Source organism: Patella vulgata, chromosome 7 (genome assembly GCF_932274485.2).
Source record: "Patella vulgata chromosome 7, xgPatVulg1.2, whole genome shotgun sequence".
NCBI classification, from domain to species: Eukaryota; Metazoa; Mollusca; class Gastropoda; family Patellidae; genus Patella; species Patella vulgata.
Window position 1 is genome coordinate 4,874,484 of NC_065885.2, and position 17,136 is coordinate 4,891,619.

The 17,136-nt window shown below is 39.0% G+C and overlaps 1 long non-coding RNA gene across 1 annotated transcript; it reads right to left on the minus strand.

The window, feature by feature from the left end:
- Nucleotides 1-421: 421 nt before the first annotated feature.
- On the minus strand, nt 422-5,890 carry LOC130013672 (uncharacterized). Its single transcript, XR_008788885.1, has 3 exons — nt 5,747-5,890; nt 4,914-4,977; nt 422-1,778 (listed from the first exon to the last, which is right to left on the minus strand). It is a non-coding gene; the product is annotated as an uncharacterized LOC130013672 (long non-coding RNA).
- Between the last annotated feature and the right edge of the window lie 11,246 nt (nt 5,891-17,136).

Genomic DNA, 17,136 nt, shown 5'->3' on the forward strand with positions numbered 1-17,136 from the left:
TGGGAGATTATTATAATCTTCTTCCTCTATAGTGCCTGACTCTAGTACAGTGTAAATATGCACTGGCGCATCTCGAAAGACAGCTAAAAACCATCTGGCTTGTATGTACAGTTACATACAATGTAATGTGTGAGAGAGAGAGATGGGGTTTATCGTCCACTCGACAGAAACTACATGTAGGTTATTTCGGTACTGACGTATGGTTCAACTGTATTTCAATAATTCGCTTGCGCGCAGGGGTCTTTAGCAGTGGGAGGAAACCGGAGAAAACCCACGAGTTTGGACAGGTGACCTTACTCCTTGTCACGTACAACCGGAGAATCGACTCGACGCCAGTTGACTTAATGACAGACCTTATGATACAACGCGCACGTGCTAACCATTCGACCATCCAACCCCCCGATTATTATAATAACAATACTACAAAAATAATTGTTAATTCATACGTAACATATACAATCATAATACTGTTTTAAAAAAATATTAATTCGATTAAAAAACACAGATCCAATTTCTTTTAGTTTTTTATAGTTTAGAATTTCGTTTGATATATATTACAGTTTTACCTGCAACCTGATTAAAACACAGATCTTATTTCATTTCGTTTTTTTTTTATTATTCAAAATTATATTTGTCTTTACTACACTGGGATCTGGATGAGTTGTTATGTAATCGGCGTTCTGGATGATGGGAGGGATTAGCCAATGAAACGGTATGTTACGTCGAGTTTTTGGCGTGTGGCGCACGGAACTGTGGGTAATCCATTAGAAACGTCAACGCTGATTGGTTAGTCAAATGTCTGACGTCATAGGGTCAGAAGCCGCTCTTACGATTCCTGACCCGACCTCCGTTTTACGTCCCATTTTCCGGCGTGGTTTCCCCTTGTCAGTGATGCAGGACGGAGGGCCTGACAGGGACAGCTGTCTAGTCGTTCAGATGGGACGAATCGAGGCCCCGTGTACGCATTGGAGTGCACGTAAAAGATCCCTTGGCAGTTGGAATTCGATATAAGAGTAGGCCGTAGCGCCGCTGCCCGGGCAAAATTTCCCTCATAGCCCATCTTCATTAGCCCAGTTTAGGAGCAGAACAGTAGGTCGTTAAACCCCATTTCATTTCATTTTATTTTTCGAACCATCCGAAAGACTAAACAGCTGTCCTTGTCAGGCCCTCCGTCCTGCACCTCTGACAAGGGGTAAACAAGCCGGAAAATCTGGATGAAATTTCTCGCCCAATGCAGCGATCGAACACCCACGAAGCGAAATATATATCTGTATTTTAATCAGATTGAAAAATATTTACCGAAATGATTAGGAGACATTGGATTAAACATGATATTAATGCTAGTGTTGTAAATATGCTAGGTTCCGTTTGATGAGTTATGGCATTCTCCACACAAGTCGCGCTATCCAGCAAGGGAAGACAACTCTGTTTGGGAGATTGGAGTTATAGTTGACCAAATGAGAGATGAATAGTTAATTTTTTATTTTATTTTATATACCGCCCTCCACACAAATCCCGTCCGCTTCATCACTTTTCCATACTGTTCCATACGGACACCCACATATAGTATCAGACACAGGTGAACATGGAACCAGAGCCACTTGGGTCATTTCACAAACTGAACAATCGGCACACGACAACGAAAAGTCGGCTTTTTGATTATAGGTGTCTTCTGGACAAGGTTTACAAACGGATTTTCCTCCTTTTACTTGGCATGGTTTCTCCATGTACATGCCCATATCACACGGCTGACATTTCAAACGATTCGACCCCAGTACCTGAAAGTAAATATAGAATGTTATAAAATTGTTATAAAAGTGTTCTGTTTGAATAGCAGTCCCCATTAGAACCCTGGACTGAACGACGGGTTGGTCCTCGTTACCACCCTGGGTTGAACGACGGATTGGTCCCCATTACAACCCTGTGTTGAACGAACGGTTGTTCCTCATTCATTACAACCCTGGGTTGAACGAACGGTTGTTCCTCATTCATTACAACCCTGGGTTGAACCACCGGTTGGTCCTCATTCATTACAACCCTGGGTTGAACGACCGGTTAATCCTCATTCATTACAACCCTGGGTTGAACCACGGGTTGGCCTTCGTTACAACCCTAAGTTGAACGACAACTTACTTCTCGTTTCCACCCTGGGTTGATCGACGGATTGGTCCCCATCACAACCATGGGTTAAATTCTGCGATCAGAATATGAGCATAACATGACAAACGAATGGGGGAACGGCGATACTCCTTTAAAAGAATAACAGCTCTGTGTAGCTGCTGGATTAAACGGGGATTATTAAATATCTATTAAAGGGAGAGAGAGAGAGAGAAATGGGGGTTAAACGTCCACTCGACACAAACTAGGTCATTTCGGGACTAACATATGGTTTAATTTTATTTCAATAATTCGCTTGCGCATAGGGGTCTTTAGCAGTTGGAGGAAACCGGAGGACCCGGAGAAAACCCACGAGGTTGGACAGGCGACCCTACTCCTTGTCACGTACAACCGGGGATTCGAAACCACGCCAGTCAACTCAATGACAGACTTTATAATACAGCGGGCGCACGCTAACCATTCAGCCATCCAACCCCCCATCTATTATCATCCACACTCTTCGACATTGTAAACACGACTTATTGGTCAATTTAAATCAACAAATATCCAATATTTAAGACACAATGAACATTTTAAAATTGGCATACGAATCGCGTGCCAGAATGCTTTCGAGCGCCATTTGTATAAAGAAGAGACTCTATGAACGAGGCTAAATATGTCCCACATGAGAATAGTACCGATGTAGACTGGAATAACCCGTTGCCAAAGACTGCCATTCAATTTGGACTTTTCGCGTATTTCGCCGAACATAACTGATTAGAAATTACAGTAAAAACAGAAACGATTGAATGTAAATCAGTTTACATACATTCATATTACATTATTATATGCGTTGCTACGCATTTGTGTCAATTTCTAGGTCCAAAATATTAGCGATTTAGCTCCTGTAATTTCTAATCAGTTATGTTCGGCGAAATACGCCAGAGTCTCAATCGAATGGCAATCTCTAGCATCTGGTTTTCCAGTCTACACCGATAGTATTTATTGCGAATGCTCTCTCGATAAGAATATGATGTCACTGTTTGACATGACTTGTGGAATATGTCTAGCCTCGTTCTTCGAATCCCTTGTTACAAATGGCACTGAAACGCATTATGGTACTCGATTCGTGTACCAATGGTAAAATGTTTATTTTGTCTTAAATATTTGATATCAGAAGCCCATCTTTTCCCAGTAAGATCACAATATCAATGTTGATTTAAATTGACAAATAATTCGTGTTTTCTATGTCCAAGACTTTGGATGATATTGAGTTAGAGACTTAGCTACTTTAATATCGTCATTATTAAATGCGTTGCGACCCATTTATGTCATTTTCTAGGTCCCAAATATTAGCAATTTATCTACTTTAACATCGGCATTAAGTCCGTATAAGTTCGGTGTCGTTTTCAAAAATAAACTGACATTACCGTTTAATATCGTTTCTATTTTGAATTACATGTACATTTATATGATGATGAACACAATTCACTGCTCAAAAAATATACACGGGATTCATAACAAAAACAACTTTACATAACTTTAGATTCATGCCTCGCTGAAAAACATATATTTTGAAGTTGTCGAACTTTATCACAATTGGGGCTCGTATTTTCTTTATTATATCTACGCCATCTTTTTTACAAACATATCGAAGCAGTGAAGCAGACGAAACATCCAGTAGTTGAAATAACTGCTTTTCATTTATACTTATGTCACGTTAACTTTTAATAACAAAAAAACCCTATTTGTACCCATTCAGTAACAGAGGAATGTTCAGGGCCGACTTGATATCTTGTTTAACAGTCTTTATTTATTAATATCTCCATAGCCATAACTGAGGTCATACCCCTGAATAGACATAGTAATGAAATGAAATGGGGTTTAACGTCCTACTGTTCTGCTCCGAACTGGGCTAATGAAGACGGGCATATGCCATACAGTGTACTATGAAGGAAATTTTGTCCGGACAGCGCAATACGGCCTACTCTTATATCGAATTCCAAATGTCAAGGGATCTTTTACGTGCACGCCAATGTGTACACGGGACCTCGGTTTTTCGTCCCATTCGAACGACTAGACAGCTGTCCTTGTCAGGCCCTCAGTCCTGCATCACTGACAAGGGAGAACCAAGCCGGAAAATCTGGATGAACTTTCTCGACCAATGCAGCGATCGAAAACCCGACCTCCAGGCTAGCGAGCCAGCGTCTTACCCACTTAGCCACCGTGATCCCCCATAGCCATAGTTAAGGATCGGATCAAGGGCTCTGTGGCACGAATATCGGCCATGCCGACGTAAAAACATGAAATAGACATGTATAGGCCCCTAAGGGCTTCATGGATCCTGGCCCGAAATACCGACTGCACTCCTAACAGGACCCCCCCCCCCTCCTCTCCTTGGGCCTCTGCTCACTAGACCACGAATGTGTGAACCTATGAACTGGTGAACTCATTTTTATAATAAACAGCATTTTAATATCTAAAAGTAAAAAACGAAACTTTGACAGTTGAAACAGATGTTAGACATCCTAGTCTATATATTGTGATTTGTGGCCCGGCAAACTGGTATGTCGGCAATTTAAAACCGACAATGTGAATTCAAACAGGAAAATGACGTCAGATTTAAAACATCCTAGACCAACTTTTCTTAGAAGTCAATGTTAAAAGTTATATTTAGGTCTCTCCATTGCGTGTATATAATAATCTTTTAATAGGTAATAAAATATTTCCTGTATTATTATATAAATCTTGTAACAGGTATTCTAATATACTATCTGTCTATCTACCTGTATTATTACAGGTAAATCTACACTTACCTGTATTGAGTACATAACCAACAGGAGTAAACACGTTTTTATAATCATATTGGTATAGTTCTCCCTAAAATCAACAATCAAAAACAATTTATGTAAACAAAATATATCACCTGAAAAATGAATTTGTGTCACGTTTTTGTTTTAAAATCTATCAAGAATCTAACTAATTATACAGGTGACAATTCTATGGAATACAATTACTGCTTATTACTGAGCGACAAGCAGTAAGTGTGTTCTATAGAATTGTCACCTGTATATTCCAGTTCAATTACTAAATGAAATGAAATGAAATGGGGTTTAACGTCCTACTGTTTTGCTCCGAACTGGGCTAATGAAGACGGAATTACTAAATGCCATTGAAACAATTTAACAAAGAATCTAATTCACGAGTTTATTTTTTTAAAATGACATCACACCTGTCTGTTATAAGTTGTGTAGGTAAAGGTTGTACCCCCCCCCCTACCCCCAGCCCATCCTTCTCCCCTTACACGCAAAAAAACACCATTTAAAAAAACAATGTTTTCGTGGAAAAATAAAAATGTTAGGCGTCTTATTGTATTCTTCTCTATCCCATAGAAAAAAATCTTTATTTTCCAGTTCAGAGAAAGCCCCCCCCCCCCCCCACTTCTCACCGCTTCCCATCCCGCCATAGCTACGTTACTTTCTCTTATTGTCCAAGCGATTAATAAAATATTGAATACCGGAAAACTACGCAAAAATTCCCTATAATGAAAATTACTAAACATACAGATATGTTGATTTTGACTTTCCTTTTCATATATATATTGATGACGTTATTATTGATACATTCAAATACAGACTGGCATACTTACTGTAAACTGATTTAGGTCGATGGACTGTTATCGTTTCGTGTGTTTTATTCAAGTGTCAACTGTGATATGTAGCCTATATTTATAACAGCTATCTATGACATATGATAGTTAACTCTATATGCACTCAGATCAAAATACTTCCTTCTCCAAAATAAATGTAACTGAAAGTGAAATTTTTTCAGGGAATTTTGATCAAGGGATTGGTGAACAAGATATTATAACGGCAAATATTTTAAATGATATGAGTTAAATAAAAGCTGGTTTTACAGGAGTTTTTTTATTTAAAGATACATTATGTAAGATTTAGATAAAGAGCTGGCCATTCTTGCTATACTAGTTCGAAAATAGATAATGTAAAATGAATGATTTTAAAATTTCATTCGAATTACTCTATTGTGAACCAAGATATCAGCATTTGAAGGTTTGACAAGACGTGAACAATAATTTCAACCACCGTACTGGTTGTTCGAAGCCAAGTCTCACTCCTCCATTTTTAGACTCTATATGACTGAACCGTTCTAATCTATTTAATATCGGAGAAATTCGATGCCAATGAGAGTTGATTATGGTCTGGATCAGTTAATTAATGTCTAATTAATAATTTAGATAATATTCCAGGCCCAAAGAAAGACCTGCAATTGGCAGATTTAGCTCTTGCATAATGTATGTTTAAAGAAATTTAAGCTATCAAACCGGATAATATTTTATGGCACTACATTATAACAGTTACGGGATGCACCTTGTTTATTTCATCGTTATTCAACGTTTTGTTACTCTCAATATTTAACAGAGAGAGAGAGGGGGTAACGTCCACTCGACACAAACTAGGTCATTTCGGGACTAACACATGGGTCAATTTTATTTCAATAATTCGCTTGCGCATAGGGGTTTTAAGCAGTGGGAGGAAACCAGGGGACCCGGAGAAAACCCACGAGGATGGACAGTCGACCCTACTCCTTGTCAAATACAACCGGGGAATTGAAACCAGGTACGCTAGTTGACCCAATGACAGACCTTATGATACAGCGTGCACGTACTAACCATTCGCCCCCCCCCCCCCTTCCCCCAAGATGCATTATGTAAGATTTAGATTAAAAGCTGGGTTTTCTTGCTATAATAGTTCCGAAATAGATAAAAAAAAATGACTATATTGTAAATTTCATTCAAATTACTTTATTCTGAGAGACGTTATGTCTGTAGCGTAGATCGTTCATCATCACAGCAACGGTACTTGACAACCGAGACTTTGCCTCGACTGGCCACTTTATCGTTAAAATTTTAAATCTCGCGGATGTTTAAATCCATTTAAATATCGGCCATCCGACAGTCTAGAGGGTTGATTATGGGCTTTTTATGTTAATAAATGTCTGCATAATAATCCATGTAACAGTTGAAGCCACAAAAACCTGCAATAGGCAGATTTCGCTCTTACATGATGCAGCTTTAATCACGTTCCTCCTTGGGACTAGCCAACAATCCCAGCAAGTTTGAAAAAACCCTAACTGTGGCGCTTTTATAAGTTTTCATTGATAGGGGCAGTAACTTTACGAGAAATAAAAACGTTGCGTCAATATGAAACTAACACCAATTTCGTCACCATTTCTTAGGCGATTGTGTAAATGAAATGAAATGAAATGGGGTTTAACGTCCTACTGTTCTGCTCCTATACTGGGCTAATGAAGACGGGCATACGCCATACAGTGTGCTATGAGGGAAATTTTGCCCGGGCAACGGCACTATCGCCAAGGGATCTTTTGCGTGCATTCCAATGTAAACACGGGACCTCGGTTTTCGTCTCATCCGAAGGACTAGACAGCTGTCCTTGTCAGGCCCTCCGTCCCGCATCACTGACAAGGGGGAACTACGCCGGAAAATCTGGATGAACTTTCTCGGCCAATGCTGGGATCGAACACCCGACCTCCAGGCTAGCGAGCCAGCCTCCTACCCACTTAGCCACCATGATCCCCTAGGCGATTGTGTAAAACTGTGTTATTTTTTAATAAACTTCTTTTAGTGGCATGCAGTAAGTGGGTAGAGTAGTAAACTTCTTTTAGAGACATTTAGTAAGTGGATAGAGTAATGCACTTCTTTTAGTGGAATTTAGATACGTACGGAAACAGTTACTAATAGTAAGGGCAGGAGGACTGCACTAAACACAAACAAAACCGATAAGAGAAACCTGCGCACAAGACAACCAAAAGACACAAACTACACCGACATTGTAAGAAATAAACAACAAATATCAAATAAATTGAATGGGTCGGGGTATCAGCCGTTAGCGGGGGGGGGGGGGGGGAACCTGGTTTGTGTCGAGTGGACGTTAACCTCTCTCTCTCTCTCTCTCTCTCTCTCAGCAGTTAGCACCCACCCCGCTTTCTTTTGGTCGAAGTGTCTCTTTATATCATGAAGCTGATATATTGGTAGCCCAGTTCCACAAATATGTGTTACAGCTTATCAGGGAGCGGCGGTCTACGCAAAATGTTTCTATAGGCTGTGGCGCTGCTGTCTGGGCAAGTTTCCCAAATCAAAAGAACACTGCATGACGTATGCCCATCTTCATTAGCACAGTCATTAGTAAGTTTATCAAGTGGAAGTCGTTAACCATGTTTATGGGTATAGTATTTATATTATTTGTATAAGCTTACACAATATGTGTCCGTATATTGATTACAGGGCTCTCAATTCGATCGGGGGGGGGGGGGGCGGGGCAAATGGTTAGCGCGCGTTGTATCATAAGGTCTGCCATTGAGTCAACTGGTGTAGTTTCGATTCCCCGTTGTACGTGACAAGGAGTAGGGTCGCCTGCCCAACCTAGTGGGTTTCTCCGGGTCCTTCGGTTTCCTCGCACTGCTAAAGACCCCTACGCGTAAGCGAATTACTGAAATAAAATTGAACCATATGTTAGTCTCGAATTGACCTAGTTTGTGTCGAGTGGACGTTGATTCTCTGTCTCTGTCTCTCTCTCTCTCTCATTTTGCTGACCGTCATTTTATATTCCATACTTCATCCTTTAAAACCCTACAATATTCATCACTGATGTTTTTATTTTACCCCAAAAAAAACTTCCATACTAAATCTTACATAGTTTTATTCAATAAAACAACAATACAAGAAAAAAACATTTTAAACAAGTAACAAATAGCAATCCTTTAAAAAATACAGCTGCTAAAACTGAATGGATGAATAAACCACTATGGCATTAGCTAACAAATTTTATTCAGAGATTTACATGATTTATTTATGTGTAAATTTACCGTTTAGAAGATAGGTTGCCAGGCAACACAAGATAAGTTGCCAGGCAACAATACATACGACTACAGCAGCTAACATGTATTCGTATATGGGTAATTTGAGCATTTACAAGAAACTAAGAGAACCAACGGAAAGTAACAAAACAGAAATAACTTCTTCTGGTGGTGACATTTATCATCCGGTAATCAGATAACTTCCGTATCTTTCATTTTAATTTGGATCGGAAGAACCGGATTAGACATATTTAACAGTTTTACCTGGAACCCGATTAAAACGTAGATCCTATTTCGTTTCGTTTTTTTATACTTCAAAATTTAGTTTAGTCTTTACTACACTGGGATCTGGAAGGGTTGTTATATAACCCGCGTTCTGATTGATGTGTAGGATTAGCCAATGAAACGTCTTGTTACAGCTAGTTCTTGGAGAAACATCAATGCTGTAGCTAAGTCACTTAACTCAATTTCATCAAAAACCGATATTAAAAACTCGAGTTATTGGTCAATTTAAATCAACATTGATGTTGTGATCTTACCGGGAACCGATGGACTTCTGATATCCAATATTTAAGACAAAATGAATATTTTACCATTGGTTTATTTTGTCTTAAATATTGGATATCAGAAGCCCATCTTTTTCCGGTAAGATCACAACATCAATGTTGATTTAAATTGACAAATAATTCGCGTTCTCAATGTCGAAGATTTTGGATGATATTGAGTTAGAGACTTAGCTACTTTAACACAAGACTGTATAAGAAAGAATGTTAGGTAAAGGAGATATGCTCGACTTGGATAAAGGTATCAACATTGTACGAATGAAGAGAGGCAACCCTAATCCAGATGCCGCGACTTGGTATTAGTGGAAATGCCAACTCAAACACAGAGTCCATACATGTCATAAAACCTAAGACAGATCACAGAAACAGAACACCTAACCGCCACAGTTCATGCAATAACTGTGGAACAGTCATGGTAGAAATAACCAACGTAGTTGTCCAGACTGTGGTTAATGCAAAGGGTTTGACCATTTCTCTTACGTGTTTTTATATGAAACAAAGAGATGAACCGAGATCAAGAAACAGGTACAGAAATCCAAACCGATATAAAAAAAAATTCAATCAGTCAAAACAGCAGATCACAACAGAGAAACAGAGGACGCCGTAGATGTTATAGAGATCGAACACTACATCGCAATTTCCAAACATTTTGCTCGCTTGAACAAGAAGATAAAGTTACAGACGAATTTAAATCTGTGACATTTGAAACAATCACCATATGAAACAAAGAGATGAATCGAGATAAAGAAAAAGATACAGAAATCCAAACCGATATAAAAATTCAATCGGTCAAAACAGCAGACCATAGCACAGAAATGGAGGACCCTACAACGCATTTCCAGAGATTTTACTCGCTCGAGCAAGAAGATAAAGTTAGAGACGAATTTGAATCCTTGACATTTGAAACAATCACCATAAGCAGTATGGAATCTGACAGAAACCAAATATAGAAATGAAATGAAATGGGGTTTAACGTCCTACTATTCTGCTCCGAACTGGGCTAATGAAGACGGGCATACGCCATACAGTGTGCTATGAGGGCAATTTGGCCAGGGCAGCGGCACTACGGTCTACTCTTATATCGAATTCCAACTGCCAAGGGATCTTTTACGTTCACGCGAATGTGTACACGGGACCTCGGTTTTTCGTCCCATCCGAACGACTAGACAGCTGTCATTGTCAGGCCCCCCGTCACTGACAAGGGGGAACCACGCCGGAAAATCTGGATGAACTTTCTCGGCCAATGCAGCGATCGAACACCCGACCTCCAGGCTAGCGAGCCAGCGTCTTACCCACTTAGCCAACGTGACCCCACCAAACAGAGGTTAACCAAGTTCTCAACACCATTACGTGTGGTTATTAAACAAAACTTGTGACAGGAGCACAAGGAAATGTCCTCCCATTGAGAATATATAAACATATGTTTCCTGAACATATTATTGATGGAATTTCAAAACCTGGAATACTGAAACAACCCCAGGATTTCCTCACAGTATATGATGGATCTCAATGCCAAAGAGATGTTTTACCATGGACAACCTAACAATATTAAAAATGTCCCTATCTCAATCAAGCCATATTGGACATACCGTGAGGAGTTATCCGTAGAAAATGGTATCCTACTCAAGTGATCAAGAATCATCATCCCAGATTCACTGAAACAGAATATCCTCCACAGTCTCCATGACGCTTACAGCCAGAACGTCTGTGTTTTGGCGGCACCTGAATTCTGATATTGTCAATATTACAAAAAATTGCGCCACTTGCCAACAATGCAGCCCTCATACCATCTGATATACCACCAAGACCATGGCATACCATGTGATATACCACCAAGCCCATGGCATACCATCTGATGTGACACCAAGGTCAAACTATACAAATGAAATGAAATGGGGTTTAACGTCCTACTGTTCTGCTCCTATACTTGGCTAATGAAGACGGGCATACGCCATACAGTGTGCTATGAGGGAAATTATGCCCGGGCAGCGGCACTTCAGCCTACTCTTATATCGAATTTCAACTGTCAAGGGATCTTTTACGTGCACGCGAATGTGTACACGGGACCTCGGTTTTTCGTCCCATCCGAACGACTAGACAGCTGTCCTTGTCAGGCCCTCCGTCACTGACAAGAGGGAACCACGCCGGAAAATCTGGATAAACTTTCTCGGCCATTGCAGGGATCGAACACCCGACCTCCAGGCTAGCGAGCCAGCGTCTTACCCACTTAGCCAACGTGACCCCACCAAACAGAGGTTAACCAAGTTCTCAACACCATTACGTGTGGTTATTAAACAAAACTTGTGACTGGAGCACAAGGAAATGTCCTCCCATTGAGAATATATAAACATATGTTTCCTGAACATATTATTGATGGAATTTCAAAACCTGGAATACTGAAACAACCCCAGGATATCCTCACAGTATATGATGGATCTCAATGACAGAGAGATGTTTTACCATGGATAACCTAACAATATTAAAAATGTCCCTATCTCAATCAAGCCATATTGGACATACCGTGAGGAGTTATCCGTAGAAAATGGTATCCTACTCAAGTGATCAAGAATCATCATCCCAGATTCACTGAAACAGAATATCCTCCACAGTCTCCATGACGCTTACAGCCAGAACGCCTGTGTTTTGGTGGCACCTGAATTCTGATATTGTCAATATCACAAAAAATTGTGCCACTTGCCAAAAATACTCTCCACAACAATGCAGCCCTCATAACATCTGATATACCACCAAGCCCATGGCATACCATGTGATATACCACCAAGCCCATGGCATACCATCTGATGTGACACCAAGGTCAAAATATACCAGGAAGACTGTAAATTAATGGCATGTTAAGTATTATATACTTTTAACCTAACCCTAACCCTAACCTTTTGTTGTATGTTACCTTATATTATTTATAATCCATTGACATGGAAATCTTTATTCCAAGAATGTATATATCAAAATGAAGTCAAGTGGTGAATTTTTTACCTGGACGTATTTTTTATTTATTTATGCATTTATCTACCGTAAACAAAGAAGTACTTGTACTTTATCTACTTTAATATATATTAAGCTGTTTACGAGAGAGAGAGAAATAGGGTTTAACGTCCACTCGACACAAACTAGGTCATTTCGGGACTAACATATGGTTTAATTTTATTTACATAATTCGCTTGCGCGTAGGGGTCTTTAGCAGTGGGAGGAAACCCGAGGACCCGGAGAAAACCCTCGAGGTTGGACAGGCGACCCTACTCCTTGTCACGTACAACCGGGGATTCGAAACCACGTCAGTCGACTCAATGACAGACTTTATGATACAGCGCGCGCACGCTAACCATTCAGCCATCAAACCCCCCGGCTGTTTACGACATTGTGTCCATGTAAAGGAGCTACGTCACTGAACTACGATCCGTAGATGCAAATGCTGAACAAATAAGTAGAACAATTGAAGACAATAGCGGACAATCAAACCATACTTTAAAAGAAAATTGACGAGGGGTTTGTTGACAACACGTCCACTCTTAAAGATACAGTGAAGTCGATCACCGGGGACTTGTCTAAAATTTTCAGTATCGTGAATAACTCTGTTGAACAAGCCGAATTCAAGAAAGAAGTTCATAAATTCAAATCAGATAACCGGCAGACATGGAACAAACTGAAATCGGTAAGAAAAATCTCTTTCTATAAAATGTTGAAATGTAAGGAAAAGGCTGAACAATACCAAGTTTTCCTGAATATGGGCAACCCATTTGTGTCCCGGAAACTTCGTGAAAATCCTCAAATAAAAAGAAGGAAAGAACTAAGTGTACAGAGTATGGAGAATGAAATAGATTGTTTGTTTGAAATCTCTGCAAATGAGTCAGAGACCCTTTTTTAAAGCGGAAACCGATATTTCTAATCTGATCGAAACCCATCCAAACGAAGAGTTCTAAACGTCACTCAAACCAGTTTGGTCCAAGGAGATTAAAGTGGAAGAAGAAAAATCAAATAGAATCTGAATAAAAAGAAAGAATTCCTTTCGAGTTTATCTACTAAAGAACTCAAACAAACTAATCAACATATCCAGGATGCCTCCATAAAGGTAAATAATGAGGGTAACAACCCTCGTCCGCCTAGTGGTGATCAGTGGAGGGAGGTTTCTCGAAAAAAAAGACCTCAAAATACAATAACCACAAAGGTTATACTCCCGGTAATAACCAGTACAACCAGCCTGAATATAGGCCTTTTGTAGACCAGGGCCACAGCAAACCTCGACGACCCCCAAACAAGCGACAGGGGGATTATCAACAGAGCAGGAGACGGACACCCGACGGACTTCATCAAGGGGAATTCCAAGAGAGGAAATACGAACAGAGGAAATATCAACGGGGGGGGGGGGGTTCAACAATGGGATATATATCAAGACAGGGAATACCAAGAGAGAGACTACAAACACAAGAGATATCAGCAACGAGGGAATCAACAAGGGATATATCAGAGGAAAGAATCTCAACAGAGGAACAATCAACGAAATCTATCTCTCGAAAAGGAGAAACAAAATCCTAAAATTATTAATATTTCTTCCCATAGTTTTACGGAAATTGAAATTCTACTTTTACAAAGGGGGTTGGAATTATATACATACGCCTAAAACCAATATGTGTTAACTCAAATGTGATATTAAAACTTCCATCGAAAACTGCGATTGCAGGAAAAATTCGGGGATTTAAATTTTTCTAAAGAGGATTTAGTGCGCAACAAAAGTTGCTATAATCCACGTCGCGAAAATGATAAAACTTTAGACAAATATATCGATTTTTTAAATGATTTACCCCTACCGGAGAAGGATAATGTGAGAAACAATATTAACAACGACGAGTAATTAATAGCTTACAGATTAATGATTCTATTATCATCAAAGAATCGGACAAAGGCGGGGCCATAGTTATAATGGATGTAGACTTTTATGAACCTAAGATCCTCAATATTTTAGAGAGAGAGAAATGGGGTTTAACGTCCACTCGACACATTTCGGGACTAACATTTGGTTTAACTTTATTTACATAATTCGCTTGCGAGTAGGGGTCTTTAGCAGTGGGAGGAAACCGGAGGACCCGGAGAAAACCCACGAGGTTGGACAGGCGACCCTACTCCTTGTCACGTACAACCGGGGATTCGAAACCACGCCAATGACTCAATGACAGACTTTATGATACAGCGCGCGCACGCTAACCATTCAGCCATCCAACCCCCCTCAATATTTTAGAAGATAGAAGTACTAATCTTGAAATAGATTCAAATAGGGACAAAGGGACTTTAACTTTATTTAATATTTTAATTGAAAAGGAAGGTCACGGTTTAACAGAAAATGAAAAAATAACTAAGTTTGATTGTAAAGTTAATAAATTCTATGGCCTTCCGAAAATACACAAATCGGATTTGCTTAAAAACAGCCAATTATAGCTGGCACGTCGCGTGCCACCAACAGATCATATTATTTAATTGATATTCTTTTGAAACTCTAGAGTTAAATCACAAATAAAGGATGACATTGACTTCCTTAATAAACTGCCATAGGAAATAAACGATGAGGAAATATTTGTAACATTAAATGTCTGTAGTCTCTATAGCAATTTCTCACATAATTTGTGTCTGGAGGCAGTCAATTTTTTGATAGATAGATTACCTGTACTTCGAAATCTCCGTTTTTCTAAAACTTTAATTTTAAAAGCTATCGATATTATTCTCAGGAAAAATACTTTCAAATTTGGAAAACGTAATTTTATACAAATTAAAGGCTGTGCCATGGGCTCAGTGTGTTCACGTTATGTGATTTTTAGAAGAAAAATTATATACAATAACTGAAAACAAATTTGGTATTAACTATAGAAACTACATCGAAGAGAAATTTAAAGGATATTTAGACGACGTCTTCCTCATTTGGAAAACTAATCTTTTAAATGACCTAGATATTAATATTAAATTCACTATTGAAACTAGTTATAAGGAATTTTTTTTTTTTAGATGTTCTCGTTAAGACATTTAATAATCGAATCGTTACAGATATTTACTCCAAAGAAACAGATACTAAAAGTTATGTATTTTATGAGTGATGTCCTTCTGGTCATGATAAAAATAATATACCCTTTTCTCTTGGCAGAAAACTATGCACTGTAGATCTCAAAATTCGACGACTTGATGAACTGAAATCCAATTTGCTGAAAAAAGATTACCCACTTGGGGTTATTAATATAGGTATTGAAAAGGCTAGGGGTCTGCCAAAAGAAAAGAATATCTCTACTTGTATTACCGTTATTTCGACATATAATCCTCGGCATAATAATTTTTTCAACCTATTTACGATACTCAGAATGTTCTCCTTTTAAAGATAATCTTAATAATCAATTTCATGGCATAGAATTAATTAATAGTAAACGTCAGCCCCTAGCTAAATTTCAAGCTTTTAGTAATCTTACTTTTACTACTTCTAAGTGCCCAGTTTGTAAATGTTGCCACCATATGATTATTGATACTAAATTCACTTTTTCTTATACTAATTATACGTATAAAATCAATAATAATATGAATTGAAGTACTAAAAATTTAATTTATGTTCTTGTATGCTACAAATGTAAGAAGAATTGTATTGAGGAGTGCGGAACTGAATTACGCACCGGCATCCGAGTACATAGGCAACAGAGTTTACAAACATTTAAAGATAGGTGCTCAGAAAAGTATTTATCGGGTGGCTATTTCCAATAAAAGTATGGCAATTTTAGTATATATGGAAAGTAGAAATATCCAATCTTACTAGAAAAATACTGGATTCCCCGAAAAACACTCATGGAGCGTATACAGGACAAAAATGTAAGGGTTCCCCTAATCGACAGCCCGACGATTAGGAAATACCTGCACGCGTGACGTCGAAGGTTGCACGCGAAGATTGAGCGTTAGGTGTACATGTTGATAAACTTTATGAAGAGTTAGACGTACAACACTTTCTGAGATAAAAATCACGGAAAAAGACGCGGGTAGTGGATAATCGGGGAATTTAATTAGGATTCGATATTTGTAATAAATAGTCAGCGATTAAAGACAGCATCGTCTTGCGTATGCAATGAATTCTCCTACGACTTCGCACCCTTAAGTCACGTGACACAAACATGACCGCTTTTGATCGATTTTTTATAGCAAGGGTATTCCTTGACAATTACAATGTTTTGAGAAGGATTTGAAGCAAATTGATGATAAATTAATTAGTTTGAAACCACGCCAGTTGACTCAATGACAGACTTTACGATACAGCGCGCACAAGCTAACCATTCAGCCATCCAACCCCCCGAACACTAAAGAAAGCAGTAGAGACCCAAACTGATCCAAATATTGCCCTTCTATGTCTTCTAAGTACATGAATTGGCAACAAACTCCCATCATCAGCTGAACTACTCTATGGAAGACCTGTTCAAGACAACTTGCCTTGAAAACGTAACTTTGGTGAAAACGAACGACGGAATCGTTGATATTCTGAAGCAACGTCAATCTATCCAAAAGCCGGGTCATGATAGACACTCAAGGTAGTTATCTACTCTACTCCCAG